Source organism: Rosa rugosa, chromosome 3, assembly GCF_958449725.1.
Source record: "Rosa rugosa chromosome 3, drRosRugo1.1, whole genome shotgun sequence".
NCBI classification, from domain to species: Eukaryota; Viridiplantae; Streptophyta; class Magnoliopsida; order Rosales; family Rosaceae; genus Rosa; species Rosa rugosa.
In genome coordinates this window covers 27,882,302-27,908,447 of record NC_084822.1, presented here as the reverse complement: position 1 = coordinate 27,908,447, position 26,146 = coordinate 27,882,302, and the positions used below count along the sequence as shown (strand labels likewise).

The window sequence follows — 26,146 nt, the reverse complement described above, 5'->3', positions numbered from 1 at the left end:
ATCTTCGTGACTGTTTACTATGGATTGACGTGTGCACCCATCTCTACTTCAATAGTATGGAATTTCGAGGACGAAATTTTTATAAGGTGGGGAGATTGTGACGTCCCGAACCCGAATTCACCGGTTTACTAGTCATTTGGACGGTAAACAACTTTTACTTTCACTTTTACTGTCGTTTCAATGCTTTTAGGGGGCCCTAAAAGTTGACTTTTTGTTCGGGTCAAAATTTGAGAAAATTTCCTTCATGAAAGTTGTAGAGGACGTTAAACCGAGCGCGTGCATATGTGGTAGGTAAAACTCGGAGCTCGTATGTGGAAGTTATAAGCGAAAATGTAAAAATTACTGTTCATGATAAGTAGTATAAATTTGAAAAAGTTACTGTGGCCGGTAAGTTTTCTTTTTTTCTCTTTTCTCTCTTTCTCCCGCGTTTTTCTTCCTCTCCTCGGCTCTCTCTGCAACTCCGGCCATCTCCCTCTTCCGGCCACCTGGGAGCGAACAAGCAGCACCGGTCGACTCCTCTACCCCTACCCAACCTCCCCACGGCGGTAACTCACGGCGACTTGGCCGGAAAATGACGCATCGGGTCCTTGAAGTTTCACTGTAGCAGAAGTGGTCAACTCCGATATCTTCCCTTTCCGGCCGTCTCCGGCCACCAAACCGGCGTCGAAGGTTCGGTTTTTGGCAAGGATCATTTTGCCCCTAGCCTCAAGCCACGATTTGCAGCGTGGAGGAAGAATCGAAGGTTTGAATTTCTTGACACTGTTCACATTTCGGGTATAATCTTCACCTTAATTGTTGAGGTAGTTCTAGGCATATTCTGGCTTTGTTGTAGTTGAGAGAAACGTTGGGCTTGATGAGTAGGTGGTGCTGCCTGAATTTGGTGGCCATCGGAGGTGGTGGCCACCGGCGCGTGGGCCCCACTCGCCGCCACTGTGGGTGGCGCGTGGGGGCGTGTATGGTTGGTTTTTAATTCCTGTTTTAGCCCAATTAAATCCTATAATTGTTGTAGAGCTTGTATATGAAGTTTGGTGAGGATTGGTGGAGTTTTGAATCGGTTATAAATTTCTAAAGATTTGGATTTGGATTAATGTTAATCGTGAATCCGGTTGTCGGATTTCCTCCATAATTGTTATATAGTCTGAAAATCGACGAGTGGGCAGTGTTGGTGAAGTTTGGTTGGATGTGGAAGAGAATTGGAGAAGTTGGGGTTTTGGGTTTTGAGACTTAATTATTGATTATCGTAAAATTATTTTCCGTCCGGTAATTATTTATGTACAAGTAATTGTGTACAGGGCGATGTACCGAGCTATTGCTCGACGAAGGAACTCGTATGCATGGTCGCCTAAATAGTACTGTGAGTGGACATTTATTTTAAATTAATTGTGCATGCAGTATATTAGCATTTTCCGATTGAGATTTAATTTTTAATTTGAATTATTGAGTTTTATGGTTTTACGAAATTTATTTATGAATTACGAGATTAGTATTGAAATTCCTTCCCGAGGGCTTTTAGTAGATATTTGAGATAGTCATTCATGAGTTATTGAGTTGAGGAATGATTTTCGGGAAGTGACTGATTCAGAAAATATTATGAGAATTTTGGATTTCGAATATTGGTTTTTATGAGGATTCACGAGTACGAATGTTTCATCAAATATTTGAGCATGATCGATTTATTGAGATTTATTGAGCTTTGAGCTCCGTACTTATCAGCTTTGAAGTTAGATTGAGTTTTCTTTCCGAAAGCATTTATTGATTTACAGAGTATTTGATTTTATGCTTTCGAGGATTTATTGAGATTTTGAGGTTATTTTCAGTTTCTTGAGGAGGCTATTCAGTTTATTAAGGAGGCTAGTTTTGGCGCATGCGTATCTTACCTAGTTGGCAGTCCCTTCTAGGTAATAGTCTGGTTGGCAGTCCCTTCCAGACTACAGCCCGGTTGGCAGTCCCATCCGATGCGTCACCTGGTTGGCAGTCCCTTCCAGATGACATGAGGTAGTTAGTCGGCAGTCCCGTCTACTACCTGTGGTTAGTCGGCAGTCCCGTCTACTACTTGTGGCTAGTTGGCAGTCCCTTCTATCCACCGCCTCCTATTCCGGTTGGCAGTCCCTTCCGATGCGTCATCTGGGTGGCAGTCCCTCCTAGATGGCATGAGATGACTAGACAGCAGTCCTTTCTAGTCATCAAACGAGCCTCATGAAAAGGATGTTTTTATAAGGTTTGAGGATGAGATTTTAAGAGATTTCAAGATGTTCTTGTTACGTGATTGAGATTTCAGTAAAGAGGTTGATTAAGAGTGTTTTCAAGATTGTTACTGCATGCGAGGTTTTAGAGAATAACTTGGGAAAGCATTTAGTTTTACTTATTCATTTGAAATTACTTATTTTTCGTCCACTCACTCTAACGGATTTTAAATGTTTTCCCCTGGGCCCTTCGGTTTTAAATGCCCAGTTTGCAGGCCAGTTTAGCTTGAGGTCGAGCGTACTTGGGGTTGAGGCATAGCTGTCATAGCTTCCGCATTATAAAAGCATCGGTCATTTATCTTGCTTTCTATTCTCTTGTTCGCCTGTACATTAGATTGCTCTGATAACCTATGAGATTAATATTCTTAAATTCAGAATTGTTTATGAAATGAGAGATGTGAGATGTTGTGATATAGGGAGCAGGGTGGCTCCAGTAGAATAAGGATGGATGATTTAGAAGTGTGGATGTTTTTCTACAGGTTTTGGGTTGTCCATTTTTAGGGGAAGTTCTGTCAAATTTTTGGTAGAATTTCTTCTAAAGTGGGCCCCGCAGGGCCTCTTCGGATTTCAGGGTGAAATCCGGGGCGGGTCCTGTCATGACTGGAACAACTAAAACTCCTAGTGAGGAGGATGTGAATGTCTATACTAAGTGGAAGGATGATGATGGATCTGTGATGGCAATCTTGTTCAAAGCCATGACTGAAGATGTGCTACAGTTGGTGGAAGAATGTGAGACTGCTGAAGCAATATGGAAGACATTGGGGGATCTGTATACAAATGAGTCTGATTTTATACAGGTTCATGAATTGATGTGCAAAGCTGGCAGTATGCAACAGAATGGGCAACCAGTAGCTGCGTATTTCACCAAGCTGAAGAATGTATGGGCTGAAATTGATCAGAAGCGCCCCTGCAAGATCAAGAATCAGGAAGATCTTGTGTGGTACCGGAAGGAGAAGGAACTGGAAAGGGTTCATGTATTCTTGAGAGGACTTGATGAGAAGCGTAGCAGTGCCAAGGGAGAATTGGTCAGAATGACAGACCCTCCTAGTTTGAACACAGCTTTCACATACATCCGTAAGGATGAGTCTTAGCAGGAAAGTGTCAAACATGCACAGGTTGAAGTGTCTAGCCTAGCCATTCAGGCCAAGCCACTGGTACCTTTCCTTCAGCAGCAGAGTTTAGTTCCCCTGCATCAGCAAGGTCCTCCACCAGGCTTCGTCACCCGCCCTCATCCTCAATGCTCTTATTGCAACGACCTTGGACATGTTCGAGAGACTTGCTGGAAGCTGAATGGGTACCCCAAAAAGAAAGGTTATCGTCCTAAGGCAAAGGCGGCTGCGATTCAGTTGATCCAAGAACCAGACTTTTATGGCGTGACCGGACAGGATCATCATACCGCAGGTGGGGTTGCTCCTACAGCCTCTATAGCTGGTCGTGGTAAGATTGGTATGGCTTTAAAGGTTTCTAACTTTGTTGGTTCTGATACATGGATTATTGACTCTGGTGCTTCCGATCATATGACTTATGACAAATCGTATTTTACTGAATTGTCTTCCCCACACATGTGTCCTATGTAACTAATGCCAATGGTGAGGCTTTTCCTGTGTTAGGGTCAGGGTCAGTGCATATTACTCCCACTTTAGAACTTCATAATGTGTTATATGTGCCTGACTTGTCTCATCACTTGATATATGTTCCACAGTTAAACACTGAATCTAAATTCTCCGTAACCTTCTATCCTATGTATGTGATTTTTCAGGATCTTCTCACCAGGGAGATAATCGGTCGGGGGTATCTGAGGGGCAGATTGTTCCATCTGGATCAGGCATATGCAGGGGAGAAACCAGGAGCACAGTCCCGCACCGCTTTGACTTCGAATTCTGATAAGCTAAGTGAAATTTGGTGGTGGCATCGCCGTTTAGGACATCCATCTTTTAGTCTTATGAGAAAAACCATGCCTACTCTATTTATTGGTGTGGATGAGTCTGCTTTACATTGTGAAACATGTGTTTTGGCCAAGAGTCATCGTGCTACTTATTCTCCTAGTGTTTCTAATAAAAGTGTTATTCATTTTGAGTTGATTCATTCTGATGTTTGGGGACCTTCTAGAGAGCCCACTGTATTGGGTATGAGATATTTTGTGTTGTTTATTGATGATTGTACGAGATTGTCATGGGTTGATCTTCTTAAAAACAAAGATGAAGTCTTTCCAGCTTTCCAAACTTTTCGTACTCTTGTTCAAACACAATACCATAGCACCATTAAAGTCCTCATTCTGACAATGGGGGAGAATATGTTAATCATGTTTTCCAAGAGTTTTTTTTAAAGCCCATGGGATTGTTCACCAAACCACATGTCCACAAACACCAGAACAAAATGGAGTGTCCGAAAGGAAAAACCGTCATTTACTTGATATGGCTCGTGCACTTCTCTTTAGTGCTCATATGCCTAAATATCTTTGGGGCAATGCTGTACACGCTTCCTCCCATCTTATCAATCGTCTTCCATCTAGTGTCCTTCAGGGAAAAATTTCATTTGAGGTTCTTGCATCTCATGTCTCCATACCTTCATTGCATAATCTTCCAGCTCGTGTCTTTGGTTGTGTTGCTTTTGTCCATATTCCTAAAAACCAGAGTTTTAAGTGTGTATTTGTAGGCTACGGAAGTTATCAGAAAGGGTACAAGTGCTATCATCCACCTACCAGAAAGTACTATGTCACTATGGATGTTACTTTCTTTGAAGACATGAGCTATTTTTCCTCTTCCGATACAGCACTTTGGGGGGAGAATTCATATTTTGAAGAGCTGTATCATGGCGAGGGAGAGGAATCAAAAGGATGGGAAGAACAAGTCACACAAGCAGAAGGTATTTTAATGGATCCGGTTGAGACTGTCAACCTGTCACCTCCAGACCCAGAAGCTCCAGACATCCAGGCACCAGTTTCAATCACTTCAAGTGAAGCTGAAGACACAGCTGCCTCTCCTGCCATCGCTTCTACCCCTGACCCACAGCTCCCTGGTACTGAAGATCACTCATTTAAGGTATGTCCACCTACTAGTACTAGTAGTAGTGAGTCTAATGTTGGGCAATATGTGTTATCGAATAGGACAACTTGAGGTCAATCAGCCAAAAGATATGAACCTACTCTTACTGCCAAATCAAAATACCCAGTAGCCAATTATATGTCCACTAGGAGGTTGTCTAAGTCATATGAATCATTTGTGAATCAAATATCTGCTGTGTCAGTACCTAACAAAGTGCATGATGCGTTGGGGGATCCAAAGTGGAGGAAAGCAATGGAGGAAGAGATGGAGGCGTTGCAGAAGAACAATACTAGGCAACTTGTGTCTCCACCACAAGGCAAGAAGGCTGTAGGTTGTTGTTGGGTGTTTACAGTGAAGCATAATGCAGATGGATCAGTGAATCGGTACAAAGCACGCCTTGTAGCAAAGGGGTTTACTCAGACGTATGGTATAGACTACGATGAAACGTTTGCTCCTGTTGCCAAGATGAACACTATTCGGGTTCTGCTCTCGTTTGCTGCTAGCTTAAACTGGCCACTCCAACAATTTGATATCAAAAATGTGTTCCTTCATGGAGAGCTAGTCGAGGAGGTGTTCATGAGCCTTCCACCTGGGTATGTAGTTGCTTCTCCGGGTGATTTTGTATGCAAATTGAGAAAATCTCTGTATGGTCTCAAACAGTCACCTCGTGCTTGGTTTGGAAGATTTTCACAGTTCATGCGGAAGGTTGGTTACAGAGCAACTCAGACCATACCTTGTTTCTCAAACATCGACAAGGAAAGGTAACAGCTCTAATTATTTATGTGGATGATATGGTAATCACTGGCAATGACATTGTTGAGATGGATAGACTGCAGAGACAGCTAGCCTCTGAGTTTGAGATGAAGGACTTGGGTGAACTTAAGTACTTCTTAGGAATTGAGGTAGCTAGGGGGAGAGAAGGGATCTACCTGTGCCAGAGGAAGTACGTTCTTGACTTGTTGACAGAGACAGGGTTGTTGGATTGCAGACCTGTTGATACTCCTATTGAGCAGAACCATTGTTTAGCTGAGTATCCAGATCAGGTACCTACTGATCGAGCTCGCTATCAAAGGTTAGTTGGGCGCTTGATTTATTTGGCTCATACTAGACCAGATGTTGCATATGCAGTAAGTGTGGTGAGTCAGTTCATGCATAATCCTAGTGAGAGTCATATGGATGCTGTTATGCGAATTTTGAAGTACTTGAAGTCAGCTCCAGGAAGGGGAGTGTTGTTTTCTAAACACAACAACATTCTTGAGGTTTGTGGCTTCACTGATGCGGATTGGGCTGGAAATATTACAAACAGGAGGTCGACATCGGGTTACTTCACCTTTGTGGGAGGTAATTTGGTTACATGGAAGAGTAAGAAACAGAAAGTTGTGGCACGATCTAGTGCTGAAGCTGAGTATAGAGGTATGGTTCACGGAGTGTGTGAATTGCTGTGGCTGAGAAATCTGTTACGTGATTTGGGTTTCAAGCTCAAAAGTACTATGCAGTTGTATTGTGACAACAAGGCAGCTATTGACATATCACATAATCCAGCACAGCATGATCGTACTAAGCATGTGGAGGTTGATCGTCACTTTATAAAGGAGAAGCTAGATGCCAAAATTATTAGTTTTCCTTTCATTCCAACTGAAGAGCAACTTGCAATTATACTTACCAAAGGAGTTTCCAGGAAGGTTTTTTATGACTCACTAAGCAAGTTGGGCATGGTTGATGTGTATGCGCCAACTTGAGGGGAAGTGTTAGCGTGAGTCATAGCGTAACATTAGGAATGGAATATATTGTAATTATATCGTAGTTAGTACTTACCTATTCTGTGTATGGTAGAGAATAGAGAAGTAGGTCAATTGTATTCATGTAACCCTCTTTATATACCTCCACTGTGAGAAGAATAATATATCAGAAAATTTATTCTCTCAACCTTGTTCTATTTGACTTCTAAGCCATTCAAAACATCATCGGGGATCAACATCAGAAAGTCAGGCAAATACATGCAAAGAGAAAAGAAAAAAGAAAGCAACATCGAGATCAGCAGCAGCGGATTCTCCAACGAGCCGGTGTGAGACAAGCGATACGACGCCAAAATCGGAGCTCCAAATGACCGGCGAACATTCTTTTAATTTGACTCTAATGAGTGAGAAGGAATGAAGGATGTGTAACTTTGCCATGAAAATTTAGAGATTTGAGAAATAGAGGAATATGAGAGAAAAAGAAAAGAGATAATTGATGGAGAGGACATGAGAAGGAAGAGAAATGGTGGGAAAGATGAAGAAAAGGGAAGAATAGTGGGTTGGATTGGATGGGTATCTGAAATTGAAAAATTAGGAAAATTTATAGGAAGTGATTTTGGAAGGAAATGACGTCAAAATCAAAATCAAAACCATACTTGCCACCGCTGGGCGAGAGAGCTACGACTAGAAAGAGTAGGGAAGGGAGGAAGGGTATAGTGAGTCGGTGAAGGAAAGAGGAAAGAGAAGCGAGCGCTTCCCCTCCTAGGAGGGTTTATGATTTGCCATCCTAATTCTTTTGATATGATTAATTGTACTTGTTGTATTCCTAGTTATTAATCATATAGGATAGGAGATCTCTTATCTAATATTTTCCATTACAACTGAAGATATTCTACTGAGTTTACTTACCACCTTAGATCGAGTTGCTCTGTGGTGTATCTTATAGACCAAGTGTAGATGGCTATCATAAAATGACTCATCTTGTAACCGTTGCGATTCACAATAATTTTAGATATATTTTATTGTAAGTGCTTCATTTATTGTTAATAATAAAGATAACTTTATATAACAATAAAAAGATACTCCGAAACTAATAACATTCGAGATTATGCAGGATTATACATTTATTGTTAATAATAAAGATAACTTTATATAACAATGAAAAGATACTTATATGTCTTGCTTTAATTTGTTTGAAAGCATGTTGGTCCCATAGGATTTTTTTTTTGGCAAATGACCAAAAACTTGTACTAAACAACCGATATTACAAAAGACCCAAACCGAGCCAACCAGACCAAACAAAACAAAGAAAGACTACAAGGCATATGTTAACGTTAGTGACCGAGGGGTCACTAGTTAGCTTTAGAGAGAGAAAGAGAGAAAGAGAGTGACACAAGCGAAGTATAGTGGTTCACCTCCCGCCTTAGCGGGAGACTACGTCCACTTGAAAGCTTAACTAGTGTGTGTCGAGCCTTGCGGCCTAACAAGATTACAAAGTGTGTTGTAATGGAGTGTGGAGTAAGTGAGAAGGAGTCTCCTTTTATAGGGGAAGGAGGCTCCCTCATTTACATTTTCTTAGATGTGGGATGTAGAAATCATTATTCTAGTCTAGGAAAGCATATTGTGGAGGCAACTTGGCAAGGCCGGAAAGGTGGCTTCCCGGCGACGGATTTGTGACTTCCGGATACCGTAGCGTAGCTTGAACATAGGGCTACAAGATGCAAGTAGTGGTTGGGCCTCACCATGGCTTGTGGGTGCCCCAAAGAGGGTGTTAATTATGCTTGGTGAGATAGCAAATACTCCATATTGTTGGAGGTATGTACAAGTCCCCGAAGTCCCCAAGTAAGAGGAGCTTCTTGGTTGGGGAGTTATACACACGATGTCACCAAGCATAAGTAACCGGGCGGTACAGAGCCCCTACAAGTCCCCGAACTCCGTAAGCAAGAAGGGACTCATTTAATCCTGCACAATGAGACAAAAAACGCGCATATGTAGAATGCTTGTTGTATTGGTTATTGTTCGTATTAATGGAATGCGAAAAGAATTCGATTTGTAGTGAGCAACAAATGGTAGAAGAATTCAATATTCCATGAATGTGTATGAACATGTAAAATGTTGGTAGTTGTATATGTGGATCTTATGGCCATATAACACGCACAATAGATAGTGGCAAGTGTAATGGGTGTCCATAGTAATTTTGTGGGAGTAGTCCCGGTGACATAGAATGAAGCGTTTGTGAACTTGGGGCTTAAGTAAAGCATGTTGGACATGATCGAGCAAGTTGGGTGTAGTTGAGTGTGTAGGCGCTGTGCGAGCATGCGGGGCGTGGCCCAAGCGCAAGTCGTGGCCATACTCGATACCCAAGCAAGTCGCAACCCGAGCAAGTCGTTTATCCGAGCATGTTTAATTAAGTCGTAAGTGTCACAAGCTTCTAGATGCATGTCACATGAAAGTGAATTTAAGCATGTATGTGTGTAGCATGTACTTGTAGTAAAGTTGCTAATAACATTTTGTAGGCATGCTTAAGGGTCATGGAGACATGTATAGTCATGGCAAAGGCTCTAATTGCAAGAGCGTAAGAGATAAGATATAGTGACTTATCTTATGCCGATTTGGAGCGAGTTGGAGTTGGAATTGATGTGAGTACCCAAATCATGTTGGAGTTGTCCAAGCATGACGCTCCATTGCTCCGGCGGTGCATCTTAGTAGAAGGATGATGATTTCGTTTAAATGGAGAGGTGATTGATGATTATATCTCCTTGTAACAAAATAGGTGATTAGTACACGAGTATGTAAAATCAACACTAGTATTTTGCATGTATATTTTGCATATATATTTTGATAAAATTTTAAGCAAAGTGTATATGCAAATTTGTAGTTGGCGACAAATGACATATTTGATTTTGTGCCTCTAGTGTGGATTTGAAAGTGATAGTGAAATGTCAAAGAAGCATTGTACTAGATTGACTAGATTGGGTATGGACCAAAATTCATGCTATTTTGAAATGTCAGAGTGCCATTCTAGTGGGATGTAGAGCCATATATGCAAGATTGAGGTAATCCAAGCATAGTGTATACGTCTGGGTTTTGAGACAAAGTCAAGGATGAGCATGTTATATATATATATATATATATTGCCTTTGCAAGCTGTCATGTGTGTGTATGTTTTGCACAAGAGAGAAGCTGGCATATTTTGATTGCTCGTTCATGTACAACTAGTTTATAGAAGGCAAAGACTACCATGCATATAAGAACTTGTTGGGATCACCACAACCTCATAGTGCACATGCATATTTCTGAGTGATTGCAAGATGTGTGAGTGAACTGTGCAAAGATGAAGACAAAACGTGGCGTCCATGCAAAATCAGCAAGTAATCTTATGACAGTTTACTTTTGAAAATTCATGAGATGTGAGCACTCACATGTGCCAAGTCTCTGCATAAGAAGACATATATACATAGTGTATTGAGAGGACAAGTATATATGGCATATATGAGCAGCAGTCGCTTGTTTAGTGATATAAGTAGAGCGAGCTGTTATGCAAGTATAAAGCAGTAGCGCAAAGAGAACAGATTGATGCATATTGATCTGTGTCATGGGCGGCAATTGTATAGGGAGCCACAGTAGGCATATCATTATTGATGATTTTGAAGGAAGGTAAGAGTATGAATACTTAGCTTTTACCCATGTTTGCTGCTCGAAGCAAAATGCGTCTTCAGTTTCTTTGAAAATTCACTTCTGAGCGTGAAGAACAGCAGTGTGATGAGTGGGTGTCCAAAGAATATGTTCGGGTGTCTAGAGAAAATTGCTCCTTCTATCCTGCTTAGATTGAGCGCCACAGTGGGTCTGCTATTGGTGTTTTGACCTTGCGAGGTTGCTAGCGGAGGTTGGCTGCTATCGATGCTGCACGTCTCTCTTCAAATGGGTGTCCAGATCAAATGAGAGAGGGAGCTGATCGAAGATGCTTGACGCTTTGGCCAGAGGTAGCCTTAGCTGGCAGTGGAGTTGTGACCAGCGGTAGCCTTGGAACGCCTGGGTTGGTCTAGCTGTGATCGCTGCAATTGCATATTGCAGATTGACGGAAGTTGGCCAGCGGGTTGGCGGAAGATGGCAGCTAGCGGTGGTCAGTGGAGGTGGAGCGTTGGGCCAGCGGGAGTGGAGTACAGCGCTGCCAAGCATCGGAGGTTCGTAGCTCGGCGGAGGAGATGGTCAGCGGAGGAGGAGTTCGGCGGTGCCGCTGACTAAGTTCGGCGGAGGTTTTGCCGCTGATAGTGTTGGGCGGAAGATGCCGGCGCTGATGCCAGTGCTGGCAGGCTGGCTAGCCGCTGGTGTTTAGCGGAGTGAGCTTTGCCGGTGATAGCTTTGGCCAGCGGTGGCTCCTAGCGGAGCAGAGATTGTCCGGCAGAGATAGTCCGGTGGAGGGAGGTTAGCAGAGGAGGAGTTCGGCGGAGGTGATGGTGTTGTGCGAGCAGCTGGCGGCTTGATGCAGCGAAGAAGAAGGAGGGTGGCCAAAGTAATTCTCTGGGTGTCCAGAGAGAATTGGCACCAGAATTTTTTTTTTTTTTTTTTTAGGTTCAGCGTTGACTAACCTTGGTCAGCATTGACCAGATGTTGACCGCCTCCGCCGGGCGTTGACCAACTATGTCAGCGTTGACCAAGCATTGACCGGCCTCTGATGGGCGTTGACCGCCTCCGACGGGCGTTGACCTACCCCGCCGAGCGTTGACCAACCATCTCCAGCGTTGACCAAGCATTGACCGGCCCCTATTTGATGTTGAACGAGCGTTGACTCGACACTTTCGGGTCAAAGTTCGTGGTAGGTGACGAAGCCTTTGTGTTGGCTTCCCACAGACGGCGCCAATGTTAACGTTAGTTACCGAGGGGTCACTAGTTAGCTTTAGAGAGAGAGAGAGAGAGAGTGACACAAGCGAAGTATAGTGGTTCACCTCCCGCCTTAGCGGGAGACTACGTCCACTTGAAAGCTTAACTAGTGTGTGTCGAGCCTTGCGGCCTAACAAGATTACAAAATGTTGTGAGAAGGAGTCTCCTTTTATAGGGGAAGGAGGCTCCCTCATTTACATTTTCTTAGATGTGGGATGTAGAAATCACTATTCTAGTCTAGGAAAGCATATTGTGGAGGCAACTTGGCAAGGCCGGAAAGGTGGCTTCCCGACGACGGATTTGCGACTTCCGGATACCGTAGCGTAGCTTGAACATAGGGCTACAAGATGCAAGTAGTGGTTGGGCCTCACCATGGCTTGTGGGTGCCCCAAAGAGGGTGTTAATTATGCTTGGTGAGATAGCAAATACTCCATATTGTTGGAGGTATGTACAACATAAATCAGCAAGAAAGATAATGTTGAAACAGCTTTAGCATCGCCGCAGAAGGAGGAGCATGATCTAGGGATGGGAATGGGGCGGGTTAGGGATGGGGATCACAATACCATCCCCATCCCCGGGGTCGTTCTCCACCCTCCTCCCCGCCCTAATCCCCAATAAAAATATAATAGGGATTCTTCGTCCCCATCCCCACTGGGGACTAGGCCTCGAAACCTGTCCCAAATCCCCAATAAGAATTTAATAAATAAAATAATTTTTTTCTCATATTGCATTTTTTAAAATCAAAATCTACAAGAAATAAAATTAAAATATGATTAAATTCATAAATTATAATTCAGTGAGTGCAAAAGTCAAAAAGAGAGAAAGAGAGAACGATAAGAACGGTTGGGTTGTTGTTTATGAAGTTAGGGTTTATATGGTGCCTTTTATATTGCAAAAGTGTAGCCATTAAAGTAAAGTAGTGAATGTATATATTTGTGATTTATATTATAAAAATTAATTAATATATAATGGGTGGTGCTATTCACACACCTATTTTCTTTATTCACACACCTGATATGCTTATATTTTCCTATATTTCTATGCTTCTTAATCTTGGTTTTTATGTTTAGTTCTCCTTATTTATGATTCATTTACATCTTTTAGTGTTTTTGTAGGTTTGTTCCATAGAAAGAAGAAAAGAAGCCAAAATGAGCTAAGTAGGATTGAAAGGCAATGTGCAATCTAAGACTGGGAATCTGTCTGTGCACAACATCCAACTTCGCCGAATTACTGGGAGTTACCCAGATCGATCAGACAATGAGCCTTATATGTATGGAAATCTACGGATGTCTATTTTCTGTAGAATTTTACGGATCTAGTTTTCGATACTTCTGGAGAAAGTTATGATTATTTGAGTGAAGATAGGTCGGACAGGAAATCTGCTCGGGAATTTACAACCATTCGTGGAGAACTCAAGTTTCGTGGCACAAGATCATCAATCCTAATGCTTCAAGGAAGTTAATTCAGATGAGGATTCAAAGAGCACATGTATTCCTACTTCTACAAGAGATATTTCAAGATTTTCTCATTCCAAATGAAGAAAGGAATCTAAATCCAAGTTTTACAAGGAAACATGAAGCCAAAGATGAGCAGAAATCTTCCCTATATAAGGGAGCACGAATTTACATGAGGGAGGAGTCTCGGGAGCACAATGTAGACGCCTAAGGAGTAGAGACGACTCATCCATCTTCCCTTTATTTTCCCCTTCCATTCTTTTTATGTTTTTCCTATGTTTTATTTAGTTATATTTTGTTAAACTTTTTCTAGGGTTAAGATGATGCCCTATCATGATTGCTTATGTACTTTGATGATTTATTGATGGATTTATAGTTTCTTTATGATGAATTCTTAGTCACTATTTGAATTGATGCTTTATGTTTAAGTTCTTTGATTGATCACCTTAGGGCTTTGCATCTAGTAATTAGAAGATGAATTTGAGGCGTACCTGCAATATAATTCAAATTAGCTTCTTGTGATTAAAAGTTGTGAATTACATTATTGTCGTACCTGAAGTAATGGTTTGCATGATTCTCTTGTTTTCTAATACATAATGAGTCCTAAGTGTTAAATTTATGCCGTACCTGGATAAACTGCATGTTAGGATATACGACATCTGCCGTACCTGGAGAGAATCATACAATTAAGGAAAGCTATGGTCTAAGTGCTGTACCTGGACTTAGATACGGGAATTGTCATCAAAAGGAACAAAAGAATCTGTTAATTACATTGAAACATAAATAGGATTGTTAGTGGTTGATTTCGAAACCCTAGGTTTTACCATTAGTTGTTTGATTCTTTAATTCTCAAATTCTTTGTTTATTGAAAAAACCTTAAAACCATATCTTCTTTAGTTTGATTGTTTATGTGTTTTTGTGTTTGGATTAATTAGGTTAGGATTTAAATTAATTATCAATCCTCAGTTGGAACGACCTCGTACTTGCACACTATACTAACGACGATTCGTTTGCTTGCGAGTTTTAATTAAAATTTCAACACCCCCTCTATTTTTCTATTACTTTAATTTAATTTTCTTTTACAAATTACCCTAACTACCCTCCCTTTCAATTATGTTTCTTTTTCTTATTTCTTTTTTCTATTTGGCAAGTCAATCATTAATCAACCATAATTATACAATAAATCAATTTTTTTTGCTACTAAGATATTATGATACGAAGATCTTCCAAGTAACACTAATTTTCAGCAGTAAATATGGTTTTGCTCTCTACACTCTGATTGGTAGGTAAAAAGGTGCCAGACCTTATTCAACATTGTGAAGAGAATGTCAATACAATAACTAGTTGGTTATTTGTTCTATAATCATAAGGCTATCATTATTAGGCTGTTGTAAAGTTCTCTAGTTGCTCAATGGATTCAAATACACCAAATAATTTCAGTTAGAATCTTACCTAGAATGATGGATTCAAAGAATCAAAGGGACTCGAATGATCACTGAACTCATATTTTTCTTACATGTCTCCATTGCAAATCAAGTGTAAAACGTTCTCCAAAGATGGGTCTAAAGTTGCTTGTTCTGCTTTGATTGAACTTCAAAGCATCACATTAGAGAGATAGAATGACTATGCTAGAGAATTTTTGGATGGAAAAAAAAAGGGGAATATAAAAGAGTTTTGAAGTCCTCTGTGCCTGCGGGAAAATAAGGGTTTAGGATTTAGGGATGATTGAATTTCCAAAAAAAAAAAAAAAAAAAAAAAAAAAACTTAATTGCAAGAGAGGGTAGTTAGGGTAATTTGTAAAAAAAATTGATTTAAAGTAATAGAAAAATAGAGGGGGTGTGTGAATAGAGAAAAATTGTGTGTGAATAGCACCACCCTAAATTAATATATGGGGCCGTGACCACTTACCCAATTTCAGCTTCAAAATTGCCCGCTTACTCCACTAAGAGTTTTTTAACCCCATTTACCCAATTTAGTGTTAAATGACAATTTCAACCTTCAATTAATTAAAAAATTACAGGTTCACTCTCTCTCCTCTATCTCTCTCTGCAGCTGCTGACCGATCTCTCTCTCTCTCTCTCTCATCTCTTTCCGGCGAGGAACTTCCCCATCGATTTTGCCTGCGCAGGTTCGTATCTTGATGGCGACGGAGACGGCGGCAACACGGTGAGGCTGAGTGACGCCGACGACGCTACTCTTAATGTGGATATGACCCGAAACCAAATCAGAATCCGAATCGGATAAATGCAGGTGAGAGTCTTCAATGTCCTCGAAGCTATGCGAGAGTGAAATCGAAGACGACGACGAGCTATTCCCTTGGGGCTTTCCTTTCCCGGACAAAGGCGGTCTGGACAGACGACGCCGGTTTTGTTTGTCAGACGTCCTGGAAGCTTCGAAGCTCACGCTCCAAGTTCGGGTCTGGGCTTCGCTTGGACGACGTCACTCTGTTGGATGGCGTCATTTTATTGTTTTTTTTTTTTTTTTGGTATTTGGCAGAAGGCTTATACATGTCTAAGGAAAGGAGAAAGAAGAATGAAAAAAAAAAAGGTTTTATTGAGGAGTTATGCATGTCTATTGCGGGTCAATAATATGATTATTGGGGGGCAATAAAATATTTATTGGAGCAATAATAAGATTATTACGGGGCAATAATAAGATTATTTATTTGGATAAACCTACAAAAACTTTCAAAATTATAAACATTTTCATTTTTCATTAATTATTGATCCCTAATAAACTTGTTACTAGGGAGCAATAATATGTTTATTGGGGGGCAATAATATGATTACTGGACATTATTAGGGGGCAATAAAATCAGACCCCGGAATCTGGTCACCAATCCGGTAGTCGGATTCGGGATTCCGGTGACCGGTCACCGGAGTCGGCGGCGACCACTGGTCACCGGAGTCCGGCAAGGTCTCCGATGACTTCTCTCTCTAAGTGAGAAAGAAGGAGAGGGCAAAAAAGTCCCAAAAATAAATAAAAAAGAATAAAAAAAAAAATTAATTGGTTATTAGGGAAATAATCTCTTAGAGTGTTTGTGTAAGTGGGCAATCTCTTAGAGTGTTTGGGCAAGTGGGGTTAATTAACTCCAAAATTGGGTAAATGATCATTTCCCCTTAATATATATATATTTACTATATACTAATTCTCAACGCACTGTTCATCGGTATAAAAGCCTTGGAGCCGAGCCGTCACCGTGAAATTACGATTTCACCCTGCTTTTCTGTCCTAGGTATAAAAGCCTTCTTTTGCGACCGCCGATCTTCTTTCTTCTCTATCGCTCCCTTCCATTTCTCTCTCAAATCGCTGTCAAATTTCATCTTTCTCCGGCTCAGGCCAAATTCTTTCCCCAGTATAAGCAAAATTCCCAACTCTTTCTGTCTTCGGGAAGCCTTTGTCAAGATCGACATTTACTGTTACGCAGTATCAGACTCAGCAGCAGTAATTGGTCGGTGTCGCCGCCATCAAGGGTTTCCTCTTCCCTTTTTACCCAATCTTCTCAGAGATTGAAGAAAATAACCTTAGGATTGTTGAATTTTGTACCCGATTGAGATCAAATTTCAGTCTTTTTTTTATTCTTCTAACTGCAGGCACGATATCGGCATATTGATTTTGCTCCAGTCTATGGCAATGAGAATGAGGTAATTTTGGTTGCAAAACCCGATCACATGATTGCATGCCTAATTTCTAGACCCAAAATGGGTCAAAGAGAATGAATATACATTGCATGTGGGGTCTTTTTGTTTTGTTTATTGGTTTTTATGTGTTGCTATCAATTTAATTGTGAAAGAAAGCTTTGGAGGAGAACATAATTGTGTATCTGGAAACTGATTGTGGAAAGACCTAAATAGTCGTGTTGCTTATGTATGAACCAGTTGATACTCAAACCTCAGAAGAACATATGTGTGCTAAATCCTGTAAGTCAAGTCCCCAGTTACTTACATTTGTAAACAAAAGAAAAATATTGGATTTTTATATGTTTCAATGCTTGCAGGAAGATCTTTGTGGTATATATGGATCAAATTGCTCCCAATGGATTATTGCAATGGAGGTAATAATAATACTGAATTCTTTCTTTCATATTTGAGCATATTAATGACTAACTGAAACTGAATAATTGGGGCTGAATCTTACTAGAAAAAATGTGGCGTGTTACTCTTATGCTTATGTTTTTATTTTTGCAGTATTAGAAAGAATGTGGCTATCATGAAGCCTCATGAAGCAGCCAAATTAGTTGCAGAATGAGATTTTTCATGTAAAAGGGCACTCCCCTGAACTGAAAGAGTAGGCCAATCTTATCTTAGACTGAAGCATTTTCTTTTTGGTAATCGCCTTTATAAAGTAAAATGTCCACAAATCTACTTCAAATTTCATGTTATTCTTAGACCTGCAAGACATCGTGAGTCTCCAAGCTGATAAACACTCTTTATCTTTCTTCATGATTGTCTTTCAAACTTCGAGTATCGCAAACCTCAAATTAATTGATTACTTTTGCAACTTATTTAGAAAGTCTGGTTAGACTGCTTATTTCACTTTTGTTGTTATTGATAAAAGTTGAGTTTGCAATACACCTGTTACAAGTTTTTCGTCGTTTATATTGCCGGGCATACCATTGGAAGCATGGTAGGAAATGTCATGGAATTTTCTGGCTTCAGCCATCCGAGACAAGTTCGTCTTAGCAGGAGTACAACATTTCTTTGATTCTGTTGGAAAGTCAATCTCCAATGAGAGTTTCAAGGTAAATGTTATTTGCCTGCACAGCTGTGAAGCATTGGTATTAAAAACTCAATTTCATTTGCGAAACAACTCATTTTATTTTTTATATACAATAATGGGAAGGCTTGATGGAATAGAGCTGTAGAGAGTGACAGAGAGAGCTAAGGAAACGACCTCGCAGCTTTCAAGTTTTGAGCTGCTTAACCAAAACAGAGCTTGCAGCGATGGAGACATAAACGACGGCGATTCTAATCGACCTGGGTAATATCATGGCTGTTGACCTTCATCATCAATTTACGTCCAACCCTTTTTCAAGGTTTTTTATTTTATTTTATTTATTGTTTTGATTTTTGTATGGTACTGGGTTTTGTGGGTTTTTTGCTTCCTAGAACTTATATAAAAATGGTTACTGAACTCAAAGTTCATAACTTTCAAGCTTAATCTACAACTATGGAACTGGGTTTTATTTTTTTTCCCTAATTTTTGTTAACGTTTGGATTTTTATCAATATGAATTGTTTGAATAGTAGGGTATTGGTTTTGGGTAGGATTTTGATAGTAAAATTGATACTGTCCTCATAAGCTAGCATGTAGGCTCTGCACCATTGAAAATGTCTAGAGAAGTTTGGTTGTTCAATGTAGTGTGGGATGGTTTTGTTCAGTGATTTATTTTTATTGAATTTTAGGGAGGAATTAGTGAATGAATGTTGCAAGAAGAACTGAGTTAGTTCAAGCTATTGCAAATAAACTTTTCAATTGGCCTTCGACTATGGACTCTTTGCTTCGTCTACGGCTAGGAATTTCATCTGCTTTCATTTTTCTTAAGCCCCATCAAAGTAACAATCTTTAAAAGGGATTTTAGAAGAATGGACCAAGAAGAACTTTCTTCTGGATAACAATCGAATCAAACGATTTTCTTAGTTTTCTTAGTAACTACATGGTGCCAGTTATAACTGAGTTGAGAGGAAGTTGATACCTGTGGAAACCTTTGTTGGCATTTTGATTGTAAGACTCAGACTTCAACTTACAGTAAACATTTTCTTTGTTATAACTCAAATATATCACTTCCCCATACATTGGATTTTGAATTTGGTTGTGGGATTTTAGGTGCATTGACTGTTATGATGAGAAATACAGTCAGTCATTTATACTTTACTATTGTTGTTTGTCATTAGTTTTATTAACATAGATTTGTTATGAAATGCAGACACTATACAAATTTGGGTGCAACTGTGCAAAGATGGTTGTTATAAATTTAGGACCTATTGAATGTATACCCTTTCAGAGGGAAGTAAATCTGCTAGCTGATCCAGATAAGTATGCTGAATTCCCAAATCAATTGGCACAGTCATTCAACTCCAAGCTAAGGGGACCAATATAATGAGCCTTAGAATCTTATAAACCTATCACCGAAAACCAAATAAGCTATATGTCCAATTTCAGTTCAATCACACCAATTTGGATAGTGTTGATTTGAAAGAAGGTGATGAAGGGCTTTGTTAATGATTATCTTTTTCTTTTCTCTCTCTCTCTCTCTCTCTCTCTCTTGAAAGTGGAAAATGATTGTTATGGAATATGGTTAAAGTTTATACTAGATGCATAACCTTTTACTTGCTTTTTTCTCCAACTTTGGGTAAATGATGTTCCGTGAAATATGGTTAAAGTGAGTATCTATCTCCTCTTTTGCATATTTCAGGAATTAGAAAAGGTTGCTTTTTATGTTTGAATGACTGGAGTTGTATCATTCAGATAATGTAACTGCAAAGACTTATGTCCTTGGTGAGTGATGCAAAGGCTATAAAATCCCTTACACCAGCAATAATGTATAGCCACACCCCATAAAAGTAATTACTAAACTTGGCATTGTAATATGTTGGATTGTTTAGGAAATTAGGACTGTTTCTGTGTATAAGTATCATATGATTTAGTGAATTACAATCTGTGTTGTTTAACAAATGCGCCAAACTGTTTCAGTTAAGAAGAGTTGCATATTTATCCATCCATTTGGTCATGTTATTCCTTTGAGTCCTGTGAAATGTACTTCTTGCTAATTCATGTGCTAATTATTTGACATTTTGTTTGGCTATGCCATGTAGACAAATGATGAAATGAAAGTGAGTATTGGAAGCTAAACTTGGCAGTGAGATGCGCAAAATTGAGGGCCTTACTGGCAAGTCTTCCTAGCTACTAACATTTTGGCGACCAAATTTGATTTGCTCAGCCTGATTTCTTCTCATGTCGCAGAAAAGAAAAAGGGATTGTGTTTTAAATCTTTTAGAGCATGGCACCCATGGCATATGAAAAAAAGGAACTATTAATATGTAAAAGGTTTTCAGTAACCATTTATATTTGTTCCAAGAGTGATTGTCAATAAGAATTCAAATCTGATTGGGCTGTCTCATAATGTCAATGCATTACTATAAAACCGCAGCAACGCGCGGGGTGCTGTTTCTAGTATATATTAAAATATATATATAAATTAAATAATGTATATATTATTGGGGCGGGTTTGGGGATGGGGATTACAATACCATCCCCGCCCCATCCCCAATCTTAGATAGTGAGGATTAGGGATCCCCATCTGTCCCCGAATCCTCCCACCATGTATCCAATGGAGCTCCGCCCCACGTACTGGGGATTTTTGCCATCAGAAACACAGAGAATAACAACAAATCTCAAATCATCTCGACATCGGAGTCATCTTCTGCCACAAGTAGAACTAGTGAAACAAAAGGAAGAAATAAAGAGGTGAGATCCTCAAAGGAATTGAAGGGACAACCACCAAGACGATGAACAATCCCCTGTTGCACTAGGATTCATGTGCATTAGTGGGAAAACCTCACTTAAAGCATAGCTCTAAGGAGAAAATATACAAACTATGGTAGAAGGCATGAGATTAGAACCACCGGAGATGGCGGAGCATAAGGAGGAATATTCATATGAGAAAGAACATAGAGATGGATTTGAAAAAAGAGGGCTAGGGTAAAGAGGAACCAGTAGACACTCATACTAAACAGAAAGGAAAATAACATAAAGGGAAAAGAGAGGCAAAATGTCTTCGTTCTAGGCCGAAGCCTAAGCAAAATCGCCCATAAAGGGCGGTGGAAATCGCCACCGACTCTCAACTCGACATAGAAGAAACCCTAGTACGAAGATTTTCTACAAAATGAAAAGGGAGCAGCATGTTCCATAGGAAATTAAGAGCAAGTCCACCCGTTGAGGTTGGCAGGTCAATACTATTCACTGCTTTTTGCCTTTCATTTCCACTATCTAGGTCAAAATGTCAAATATTGTTCACAAAAGGTCACTCTGGGTCAATTTCTTAACCTGCCAACTGACATTCGGTGACCTTTTGTGAACATTTTCTGACATGACAATCTAAATGGTGGAAATGAAAGGCAAAAAGCAGTTAATAGTATTGACTTGCCAACCTCAACGGGTGGACTTACTCTAAAGGTATGCTTGTGAACTCTAGCTGTATAATGTTGTAACTTAATACATTCCTAACTATAATGCTTGTGAACTCTAGTTGTACAATGTTGTAACTTAATACATTCCTAACTATAATGCTTGTGACCTCTAGCTGTATAATGTTGTAACTTAATACATTCCTAACTATAATGCTTGTTAATTCTAGTTGTACAATGTTGTAACTTAACCGAATACGTACATTCCCAACTATATATCTTTATAATGATTGATGGCTTGTTTGAGTTTAGGGCCTGAGTGTATATGGTGACTACTTGACATATAAACTTACTTTTAAAAACAAATTTTACTAGTAGATATGTGAAAATTATTAGAATTATATCGTGATTATGATTTCTCTAAAACTCTCTCGTATCACTACAGAAATTTGGTGAATTCACGACATAGTCGTGAAGAGCTCATTCGTGTCCGTTGTGAATCAAGGGTATTTTGCATTCCTAGGATAGAATAACTATTTTCATTTACATGCACATCATTGCCAAATTAACACCCTAAGCTTAGTATTTGCACGTCATGAATCTAAAGATTAGGATGCTAAAATTGTAGTCAAAATCTGAGCCGCCCCCCTCCGAAAAAACACACAATTACATGCACACCATTGCCAAATTAACGGGGCTTAGTTCAAGTATTGTTTCTATACGACGCATTCTGTAACGCCCCAAACTGCACCTCATTAGTTTGAGCACGTCACAGTGCCATGTGTCCCAAAGACATAAACCGAGTGTTCGGTTTACATCCTAGAAACCCGCAAGACATTTTTATTAAATAACTTTTCGTAAAACGCGTAGCGGAAACGTCGAAATACTTTTGAGGTGAAAACTCTTTAAATCATTTAATAACTCGTCTAAAGTGGTTCTAATTCATCACTAGCATAACAAGACTTGGCACATTTAGATACAAGATGAAATGAGGACTATTCAAATTCCAGAATAAGGACTTTCGCGATATGGAGTTCAAGACTTAACACGGAACCTGATTTCAGTTACAACTATTCACCAAAGCTATCTCCGCACACCCTGCTCCGTCTGTCAATCCCGTCACCAGTGCACGGTACCTGCATCCACACTGTTGTAGGGGTGAGCTTTCGTCCGCGCTGCTCAATGGGAAACCAACTCGACTAGGTTTGAAAACAATAGAGTATTGCTTTGTGGCCACAATATAAAATCACACTTAAACCATTTCATTTAAAGAACGACAAACTTTATAATATTTTTCAATTTGAAAACTGATGAATGATGCTTAAATAAATACGGCACCAAATACAAGTATTACCTAATGGCCGGTCCCATAGACCCACTACACGACCTTACCTCAAATTAATTTATAACCAGGTAAGCATAGCGAGAGCGTCCACTGCTTAGCTACACACACGGAATCGGGTTGTCATTGCAATCGCGTACCGTCTGACCGGTGTAGCTAATTCTCTGGAGGTTAAGGGGATCGAATCCAAGGAAGTCAGTGTCACCCTTTGCTCTCAAGCCATCACATCTCTCACGGTTCAACGCATTGCATTTTAACATAACGAAACCACATGACTAACATGCATCATTTTAAAACAACAATTTATAGGAAAATCACTAATCGAGGAGAGTCTCGAATTCCCTACCTGGATTTTGATGCTCTTCTTCATGTATTCTTAGAGTCACGAACCTTCCGTTCCTCAGGTATCTGGAGTCCTAATTTCCGACATAAGTAATATTGATAACTTTCCTTAAGGAAATAATAAGTAATATTGATAACTTTCCTGAAGGAAATAAAGACTCAATTTCGTCAATATATCGTCCGACCAATTTTTTTAGTTTGACCAGGATTTGACCAATCATGACCAACAACATTTTTCTTTCGACACAACATGCTTTAAGTGCTAACGAATTCGATTGGACGATATTTATCGACCACATACTTTTTCAACCAAGCATGACCACACTAAGACGATTTCCAATTCGACATAGTTTCGAATCATGTTAGGTGTGCCTAAATTTACTAAGGACACCCAACATTACTTGCCTTTCCACCCTTTTGATTACAAGCTCAGTTCAGTCCAAATCCAACTCAAATTTACAGTTCAGTAATCAAACTCACAGAAATCATCATATTCCAAAATCACCATTCAAAACTAACATAACCAAATTTCCAGATTTCCACAACATCGAATTTCAAACAGAACTACTAACCCGAAACTAGTTCAATCCCAACATTTACAATCGTAATCCACTTATGAGTTCCAAGTTGAATTCAACACAATTTCCAGCTTACCTTTACTTTACAAAAGCAAGGGATGGTCCTTAAATTGCTGGCTTCCTTAACAACAATGAACTCAGGGTCCTCCCTTTGTTCACTTCCTCCACCGCTTCACCAAATCTCGACACCAAACTCTTCATTTCAGCCAACTGAATGATTCGAGCCCGCCCAAGCATCAAGTCATGCTTCAAAACGTCGGATATGAACCCAGAAGCATAGAACGACCAAAGAGGACAGCGGCTCCGCCGGTACCCGAAAACTACCAAAACATCAATCCATCAAAACCCATCCAAAACTGAAAACTAAGTATACTAGTACGTAGAGCTCACCGAGAGGATCGATTTCAATATCTCATGCAGCCCCGAAGATCGCCGGAAAATCCGAAGCTTTCGGGCTTTGATTGAGACTCCTCGCTCCATGCATGGACGATCCGTGACCACAGGATGGACCACGGCGAGGAGACGCGTCGAACATGACCCGTGCACCACCTTGACGTCGCCTGAAAGAGGAGAAACAACCGGGTCGCCGTCGCTGGTCGTCGGGTCGCCAAAACGGGTCGAGCGTTCTAAAACCTTCTCGAGAATTCTGGGTCGTCAGATACGATCTGCCTCTATTTATAACCCAATTTGAGTTTAATCTAACGGCCCAGATCAAGCGGTGGTTATTCCAACGGCCTAGATCGCATTAGGACAATTTCTTTTTATTTAAATGAATTTCCATATTTCCCAAACTTCGGAAATTCATAATAAATACTTCGGGTGTCACAAAAATTTCCCTAAAATTACCACAAACTCGTCGTGTCATGTACTTTATTATCACACTCTTAAATCAAGGATTTCACCTTATGAAAAATTCTGAAAAATAATCTCGAGCACCTTTATTAATTACTAAAATCGTAAATTAATTTCTCAATGATCTCAACTTAGCTCGACAATTTTTCCGGGGCTCACTGTTCCACCCCCCTTAAATAAATTTCATCCTCGAAATTTCATAATTGGTCAACTGGTCGATAATACTTCCTTCTTCATGTCAGACTCCAGTACCCCTAACATTTTCTGATGTCTAATTTCTAATTTCTTGTGGTACAACTCGACTATTACCAGTCACACATAACAATACCGGAGCTAACCTTTTTCTTTACCAAGTGTTCCTCATCTATTATCCACAAGATACACTTCGCTCCAATCAATTACATCCCATTGTACCCACATGACTGAGTAATTAACAATCTCATTACTCTCATTGCAATATATGGCTATACTTTGGCATCTCTGTAAACAACTTATGTTTACACCAAATAAGACTGGGTAACTGCCGACCTCGTTAACCTCACATAATACTGCCACAACTAACATACTCGTAGACGACTCACGTCCACACCACATTCTCGCTCACCACAAGTACAGAGCTATTCGGGAATTTGGAGCTTCAATAGAGCTATACAAGACTACCCGTAGGTAAAATCGTATCATCTCGTGGAATCCACGGCAACTATGAAAAACAAGTCGATGTCGTCGTAATTCTTAGCTTCCGACGACCATTAGCTACTAACAAAATACACTCTCACTTGAGAGTTCATCGGTCGTCACCAACATAAGACTCGCAAGTCATCGTGGAAGAGTTCCTTGTCCTCCGAAAGGACAAACACATATTGAAACTGGCTGAATATCTAATCTTCCTAGCCAAACTTTCGAGGAAAACACCACAGAACCTAACAATCGGAACTCATTCATTACACTTGCATGCCTATAGATTTTAATTCATTGGTTAAGGCTAGGTTCTGGAAGTTCTGAGAATGAGTCAGACCCCAAAGGCGAAGTTGGTTGATCCTCCAAAACGAAACTGTTTCACTCTCAAAGAAATGATGGGTATCAGATTCCAAGCAAGTAGTCCTAGTATGCTTTTTTTGAAATAACTTTCAATTGCATTCACATTAGATTTAGGGCCATGGACTATCATTTTTTTGGATATAAAATGGTGGCTAAGTGAGCTACCACTCCGGAACCGGAAGCAACTTGGGTATGACCCCTCCCCAAGGGATGTTTTTCACAAGCTGTGGTTCAAACCAAAGACTTTCTATTACCAAGAGAAGCCCTGCAGCATCCGCCCCACTTACAGCCTAGCATGCTTCCGCTAGACCAACCCCATTAGATATTCTTTTTGGTTACATAATAGGTGCATGGGGTCAGCCAATGGTACTTTTCTCCCATGTAATGCTCCTTTTCCTCATAGTTCTCCTTTATGATGTTATATAAGTTTTTATTATCGTAAGACTCACGTTTGTTTTCCTAGAAAATAATATGCACTCTGCACCCAAAGAAAATAACAATCCTGTTTCTT

General features: G+C 40.1%; 3 long non-coding RNA genes across 21 annotated transcripts; 2 read left to right on the top strand and 1 right to left on the bottom strand.

Annotated features, from left to right (window-relative positions):
- The first annotated feature begins 412 nt into the window (after positions 1 to 412).
- LOC133740780 (uncharacterized) lies at positions 413 to 2,632 on the top strand. Its single transcript, XR_009861418.1, has 3 exons — positions 413 to 742; positions 1,293 to 1,354; positions 2,452 to 2,632. It is a non-coding gene; the product is annotated as an uncharacterized LOC133740780 (long non-coding RNA).
- A 13,920-nt stretch (positions 2,633 to 16,552) lies between these two features.
- On the top strand, positions 16,553 to 20,474 carry LOC133736752 (uncharacterized). Of its 13 annotated transcripts, none has more exons than XR_009859705.1 (5): positions 16,553 to 17,278; positions 17,356 to 17,412; positions 17,546 to 18,099; positions 18,201 to 19,855; positions 20,173 to 20,474. It is a non-coding gene; the product is annotated as an uncharacterized LOC133736752 (long non-coding RNA). The 13 variants fall into 13 exon arrangements; XR_009859702.1 differs by having other exon boundaries at positions 16,554 to 17,278; positions 18,201 to 19,920; XR_009859707.1 differs by having other exon boundaries at positions 16,558 to 16,809; positions 16,952 to 17,278; positions 18,201 to 20,474.
- Positions 20,475 to 22,173: 1,699 nt separating this feature from the next.
- LOC133739865 (uncharacterized) lies at positions 22,174 to 24,376 on the bottom strand. 7 transcript variants are annotated; one of them, XR_009860864.1, is made up of 5 exons: positions 24,136 to 24,376; positions 23,822 to 24,065; positions 23,172 to 23,241; positions 22,876 to 23,100; positions 22,178 to 22,630 (listed from the first exon to the last, which is right to left on the bottom strand). It is a non-coding gene; the product is annotated as an uncharacterized LOC133739865 (long non-coding RNA). The 7 variants fall into 7 exon arrangements; XR_009860867.1 differs by having other exon boundaries at positions 22,346 to 22,630; positions 22,876 to 22,989; positions 23,172 to 23,233; XR_009860863.1 differs by having other exon boundaries at positions 22,347 to 22,630; positions 22,876 to 22,989.
- Between the last annotated feature and the right edge of the window lie 1,770 nt (positions 24,377 to 26,146).